The 7,213-nt window shown below is 43.0% G+C and overlaps 1 pseudogene; it reads left to right on the top strand.

Moving 5' to 3' along the window:
• Positions 1-4,764: 4,764 nt before the first annotated feature.
• LOC147429666 (nuclear poly(A) polymerase 2 pseudogene) lies at positions 4,765-6,893 on the top strand (annotated as a pseudogene).
• Positions 6,894-7,213: the final 320 nt, after the last annotated feature.

Below are 7,213 nucleotides of genomic sequence, written 5' to 3'. Positions count from 1 at the left end.
TTGGATGAAGGCCAATACTTTGTTGGTAGCACCAAAGGTCACCCATCATAGGTGAGAAAAGAGATACTCTTTCCTCCCTCTTTGAACTTCTTTAGCTTTTGTAACCTTCGCCATGCAAGGTAAGATTTGCGATGTCCTCCCCTCTTGTATTCTCTAGGAGAATAGCCATAGCTTTCATTAGTAGAGGAGGAAGGTGAGGAAGAAGGAGAAGAGGGTGACCTCTTTCTTGCCCTTTTCTTCCTTTGTTTCCTCTCTTCCCTTTTGGAGTGACAAGAAGAAGGACTATGGGCTAACCGTTTCCTCTTGGGAGGAGTTGGCGATCGTTTAGTTTGCCTTCTTCATGGAGCCACATCTTCGGAGGAATTTAGGGATTCATTACTTTCTTGATCTTTGGATTCCTCCTCTCATATGGGAGAGAGTCTTGTTTTGGGGGTCTCATCAAGAGGCCTCCTAAGCTCTCTCTCCTCTTGGAGAGGAAAGGAAATCCCATAAGCACAAAGAGTAACTTTGTCTTGCAAAGCGGGGTTGCCCCATAGCTTGTTGCAACCTAGTGACAAGATAATTAACAAACATGGGGGCATCATCATTAGCACCTTCATGTGCAAAATCAAAGTTATCAATGTTCATTCTATTCTCTTGGTTAGTGTAAGCCATGTTAATTAAACTTATGTGTTTACTTAGTGTATGCTTTGGCAATTCAAAACCTTAGTTGCTACTCCTCTTAGCCTTTGAAAATAGGCACTTAAGTACCTACACCCACGAATCGAATTGGTTAATTATAGAGAGTAGTGGAGTGAGTCTTACATAGTGATGTTGTCCAGAGTAGGCGCCTTTTGGACTTCTTATGGCTCAATAATAGTAAAGCCGTAGGCAAGTCTAAAAAGACTCCATTATTGAGACCAAAGCTCCCGAGGTGTGCACCATATCCCACATAGTGGGCTCAACAAAATCGATAATAGATCCCAGTCCGACTTACCGTAATATAATTAACAAAACCAACCATTAATAGGCTACTTAAGGACCTCTCTTCTTAAGCAAGAAAAGAGAAACCAAATGCTCTGATACCAATGTAATGGAAATGGCCTATGAACTTTGAGAGTAGTGGAATTAGGAAATTAGATAAAGCATGTTTGTGAGATTACTTTGTGAGCATAGCGGGTGAACTTAATTGATGGTAGCAACATAAACATGGTACTTAGTTACCTTGGTATTAACAATACTTTTGTAAGAGAGAGAGTTTAGAGAACATGAAAATAGTTGAGGACCGGATTCATACAGAGCCGGTCCCCCCTCCAATACACATTTGTATCATAGTTTCTCCCATCTAAAGAGACTTGGCACAATACAATCTTTGTGTTCCTTGTGACCTAGGTGATGCAATGAAGATGTAAAGATTCATGCATCACAAACATAACATAAACTTTGTAGAAAGAATTAACTATCCCAAGCCTCAGTCCCAAGGTCTCAAACACCTTCGAAGGTGGAGAGAGCTAACGAGGAATGAGGGTAGGGAAGAGGAAGAAGAAACATTCCATAGGAGAAAGAAATAGTTCATCACTTATCATCACTCTTCTTGCTAGCATACATAATAGCATAGTAATGAAGATGGAGAAGATGGTAAGCTTAAGCATTGAAGCATGGCTCTTGGTTGGATTTGCATTCATAGCCAAGAGTGTTGGTGTAGGCTCTCACTTCTCACAAGCGTGGAGAAGGACGTGGAGTTTCTCAACTTTCACCAAGTGAGAATGAATCCACAAAATGAGTGTGTGTGTGTGTGGTGTATATCCCCCCAGCACCCCCTTGCTTGCTTGGGGTGATTTGTAGCTTTTACACATGTTTCAAGCTCATTGGACCCCTCTCCCCCCTAGCCAATCACATGCAATATGCATTCAAGTACATGGGTAGTCTTTGGACAAGTGTCCTCCTTACCCCTTAGAGAGAGAGAGAGAGCTTGAAAATATCTAGATATTTGTTGGATGGAACTAGAAGCTCATTGGACCCCTCTTTAGCCCAACCAAAAGCATTCAAGCACACCATGTGGTTAAGCATAGGGAGAGTCTGACATGTGTCCCATGTGCCCTTTGAGAAAAGGGGTTCCCTTTGGGTGAGTGAAATAGGAAGCTTCTCAAGCACCTTCCTCATTAAATTTGTAAGGTCTCTTTTTTACTCAAGCACCTTACCCCCCCATGCATGGGAAGCTTCTCAACCACCTTTCTCACTAAGTTTGTAGGGTCTCTTTTTGACTCAAACACCTTAACCCCCATGCATGGGAAGCTTTTCAAGCACCTTCCTCATTAAGTTTGTAGGGTCTCTTTTTGACTCGAGCACCTTACCCCCCATGTATGAGAAGCTTCTCAAGCACCTTCCTCATTAAGTTTGTAGGGTCTCTTTTTGACTCAAGCACCTTACCCCCCATTAAGTATGACAAGCACCTCAAGTACCTTAGTCATCAAGCATGACAAGCACCTCAATCACCTTAGTCATCAAGCACGCACCTTAGTCATCAAGCACGACAAGCACCTCAAGCTTAGGTTGGGTTCCAACCTCAAGCTCGACGTAAAGTCAAAGGACTATTAACACTAACTATTGGAGGTCTTTAATGAAGCTAACCCTAAGGTCTTTTAAACTTGATTAGATGCACTTTGCTCTTTGGTAGACTACCTTCTTTTGAGCCCGTATTGAGGTGTAACCATCTCTCCTCTTGGTCCCCTCAATTGAATAATAGTTCACCATAGCATGATAGTAGTTGCAAGATCCAACTTGCTGAGACACAGAGAGCATGAAAGAAACAAAGGCCCAACATGACTCAATAATTATCATTGACACGTAGGTTGTATGTGTGCACACGACCATCCGCCACGAACAAACCCCAAGGGCCAAGAGTCACTAGTGACTAACCAAATAAAAATTATATTAACCATCACGATAGGTCCATAGCCCTTCTAAAATTTGAATTTGATTTTCAAAGGGAAATTTATCGAATAGCCCTTCTAATGTTCAATTGTTCAAATTTTTCTCCTTCACAACTAAAGGGAAACTATAGCTTCGCCTCTTCAATTGCAAGGTTCTTTGCAAATCAACCCTTCTTATGCAAAGTTGACAGTATTTTTGAAAGACAAATACTATCGCCATGGCACAAACTTTAATATCAATATACAAGACATACCTTAAGTCTTGAATAATCAAAATCCAAATTTAAGCTTGGAAGTTGTGCAGCTTGGGAGCTTGGACCTCAACAATGTTAACGACGTTGCAGTTAAAAGTTGCAATTCCTCCCAAAGCTGGCACATTGAACTTCTTGAGAGAACCTACGATTTGTATTACAACCTCTTATAAGTTGTAGCCTTGAACTTTAGAGAAAACTTCAAAGCAGTCTACACAAGAAGGGATTCATGGAACATACCTTAAGGCTTGTAATTTTGTAATCCTGTCCATGAATTTTTTTATAACCGTGGATCGGAAGGTGACATGTCGGGGCAATGCCTAGTAGGTCATGAATGTGAGGTGCATTCATAGCCAACTCTTGCTCAGAGTTGGTGTCACCAAGGCCCTGCCATTTGTTGTAGTTGCCACCCCCAATCAATCTTGCCCTTGACATCTATCTGCATCCCTCCCCTTGGGTTTCCACAGACCCCAATTGTGCATGCCCCAAGCCGCATTGGGCAGTGAATGGGAAATTGTTGTGTGCTATTGTGTGTAAAAATTTCCCTCATAGGCTAGGTGATACGATTTTCCCAGAGGACCTCACAAGAAATTATGCATTTTCAAAAAATAGCCATTAGAAATACCTTTCTTTTTTGCATTTTTGAATTTTTTATTTTTTCAATGATTGACTTTGCCATGAAATTTTATTGTGTCTTTTTGAAGGTTATTTTTTTATTATTTATTTTTTTCAGCAATTAACTTTGCCATGAGATTTTATTGTTTTTTTTTTAAGGTTATTTTTTTATTTTTTATTTTTTTCAATGATTAACTTTGCCATGAGATTTTATTGTATTTTTTTGAAGGTTAGCTCACATTCTCACACATAAATATGGAGAGAACAATACCAATATAGGGAGAGAAACACATACAATGAGGGTTGAGAGAGAGAGAGAGAGAAGGAGAGAGGGATTTATTCCTCTGCACAAACCCGCTTGTAATTTTCTTTGCATTTCCATACATAAATGCTCATGATGGAACAATTGTGCATGTTTCTTTCAACTTCAAACGCGCTCAAATAACCAGCAACTCCCTCTTTGATCGAACTACCACCAAATACATTTTAGGACAGTAAAATTGTAAATATCACATATTTAGAACACCCTTTGCTTTGCTCTGATTTATTGAGAGCTGAAGTAACACCTTACAGCTACATGTGTAAGTCTTAGGCATATACTGGCCTCCCAAAGAATATGGAACATATCAACTCCATAAAAACAGGCATAGCATGTAACAAACTTCAACAACTCGTGTTTGATGCTTGTGTGCCATAAACGGTTCTAAATTAACCCCCAGCCAATTAATAAGCACAACATTGCAATCCCGTCTCATACTGTTTGTGCACTCACACTCTCTCTCTCTCTCTCTCTCTCTCTCTCTCGTCTCCGCACCATCACTAACTATTCAAAATTTCCAGTCAGTAAGATGAATGCACTCAGTCATCCCACAATGAAAAAGCTCATTTACAAGTTTTTAAGCGCCCCTTCGATTTTGGCCGGCGCTACAAGTATGCATGCATTACAAATTTTTATCGAGGTCTTCCAGTGTGCGACTCGACGAAGCCCTGCCTGCCTGCCTTGCCGAGCGAAGTCGAGGACTCAGGAGCCAAGTGGAGGAGCAGCGTTTGAGGACGCCTGTCCGCGCAGAGAGAACGAAGTTGAGGACTGAAATGTGCCATTTCCCCGAGAAGCACCTCTCGTCTTCTGGACCCACAGAGGCCGACGCTGTCATCGACCGCAAACTCACCGATTTCTTATTGAGCGCTGGAGTTTATGAACCTCCCCAAGAGTCCATGCTTCGAAGCACGTCAGTTGCAACAGGGGCTTTAGCCATGAGCTCGTTGAGCAGGCAAATGCCACGATCTTCACTTTCGGATCGTATCGACTCGGCGTGCATGGCCCTGGCGCAGACATCGATGCCCTCTGTGTCGGCCCTCGACATGCTACTCGAGAGGACGATTTCTTCATTGTGCTTCATGACATGCTCAGGGAAAATCCCCAAGTTACGGAGCTTCATCCCGTCCCAGATGCCCATGTTCCTCTTCTCAAATTCAAGTTCCAAGGCATTTCAGTAGATCTGTTGTATGCAAGGCTTGCGCTTTGGGTCATTCCAGAGGACCTAGACCTATCTGAAGACTCCATTCTATGCAATGTTGATGAGCAAAGCGTGCGAAGTCTGAATGGATGTCGGGTTACGGACCTCATACTGTGCCTTGTTCCTAACATTCTGGCATTTCACACCACGCTCCGGTGTATCAAGCTTTGGGCCAGAAGACGAGTAGTGTATTCAAATGTCTCCGGCTTTCTTGGCGGAGTGAATTGGGCTCTGTTGGTGGCTCGCATTTTCCAGTTGTATCCAAATGCTGTACCCAGCATGCTGCTTTGCAGGTTCTTCCAAGTTTACACACAATGGAGATGGCGAAGCCCTGTCATGCTATGCGAGATTGAACAAGGGACGCTGGGCTTTCCTGTCTGGGATCCTCAAAAGAACCCAAGGGACGGGACACATGTGATGCCCATCATAACCCCTGCATATCCATGCATGAACTCTAGCTACAATGTCTCCGCCAGTACTCTTCAAGTCATAACTGACCAGTTTGAGAATGCCAACCAGGTCTGCAAGGCTGTGGAGATAAGGCAGGCAGAATGGAGTGCGCTCTTTGAGACTTTTCCATTTTTTGAGGCTTACAAAAACTACCTGCAGATTGATATAATGGCCGTAGATGAGGATGACCTGCGTACATGGAAGGGTTGGGTGGAATCCCGTCTCAGACAGTTGACAATGAGGATCGAGCGCGATACAAAGCTTCTCTTGCAATGCCATCCCTATCCCTGCGAATTTGTAGATACGTCCAAGCAAATGCAACACATAGCCTTTTTCATGGGATTGCGGTGTGGGCATGCAGGTGTTCCCGTTCAAGAAGGCCAGCAGCAGTTCAATATACAGGGGGCTGTTGATAAGTTTAGGCATTCAATCAATAGTTATCGCTACAGAAAGCCTGGCATGAGAATTCATGTTTCACACATACGACGGAAGCAGATCCCGCAATTTGTTTTCCCTTCAAGGCCGAAAAGAATTTGCCGCCCAGGACTGGAATCATCGAGCAACTCTCCACCATCTTCACAGGAAGGCCAAGCTGGGGATGCCTGTGATGAATTGAGAAACTCTGTACCAAAACGACAGAAGGCCTGTTCGGTTGACTCTACTGGGCTTAGGCCAACTCAGTCATCAAGCATCTTTCCTTCAAGGAGGGAAGCAGATCCATCCACAGACGATGTGAATGGTTTGCTGCGCCAAAATTTTAAGTAGTCAGCAGACATAGTTTCGGACAAGTCGTCAGATCCTTCGTCAGATCCTGATGCCAACAGAACAAACTCTGGCAGATGTGAAGAGGGAAAGGAACGTGATGATCGTTTTGTGCCGAGAACCAGAATAGAAAATGGGCACTATCTCACCGCTCCGAGAAGTGGGTTTGCTAACGTTCGTGTCATGAATGGTTCTACCAGCAAACGAGTTTGTGTGAGCATACCAACTCTGCCTCCATCAAGGCATGATCAAGCTGAGAATGGCTCAGGTGATGAGTTAGAGTGAAAGAATGTATTCCTTGTCATAGTCCAGTAGTTCTTGCCCGGTGGCTACAATTGCAAGCCAACTGACCCAGGGATAGATGTTGTTTACACATTCTCTGTAAACATGTTTTTGATTAATTAATGCAACAATCATTTCTCTGTAGACGTTTTTTTAATTACTTAATGCAAAAATCAGTAACTTTAGTTAACATTTGTGCTACTCATATCGTGGGCTTAAGTCGCGCTTCGGGTGTTATTGGCTTGGTTTGGGCAAAATGATGGAAAACCAATTTGGGCTATGTTGCAAAGTGTGTAGTGCCTCTAGACTTGGATACATGGCCAACCAATGAAAATTGGAGCTTTAAATTGAAGAGCTCTGCTTTGACTATCTAGACCGGTAAACAAGTGACATGTCACAGTTGTGGAGAGTGAACCTTTGCTTG

Source organism: Adiantum capillus-veneris, chromosome 22 (genome assembly GCF_014529385.1).
Source record: "Adiantum capillus-veneris isolate H3 chromosome 22, ASM1452938v2, whole genome shotgun sequence".
NCBI lineage: Eukaryota > Viridiplantae > Streptophyta > Polypodiopsida > Polypodiales > Pteridaceae > Adiantum > Adiantum capillus-veneris.
This window is presented reverse-complemented; position numbering and strand designations above follow the sequence as displayed.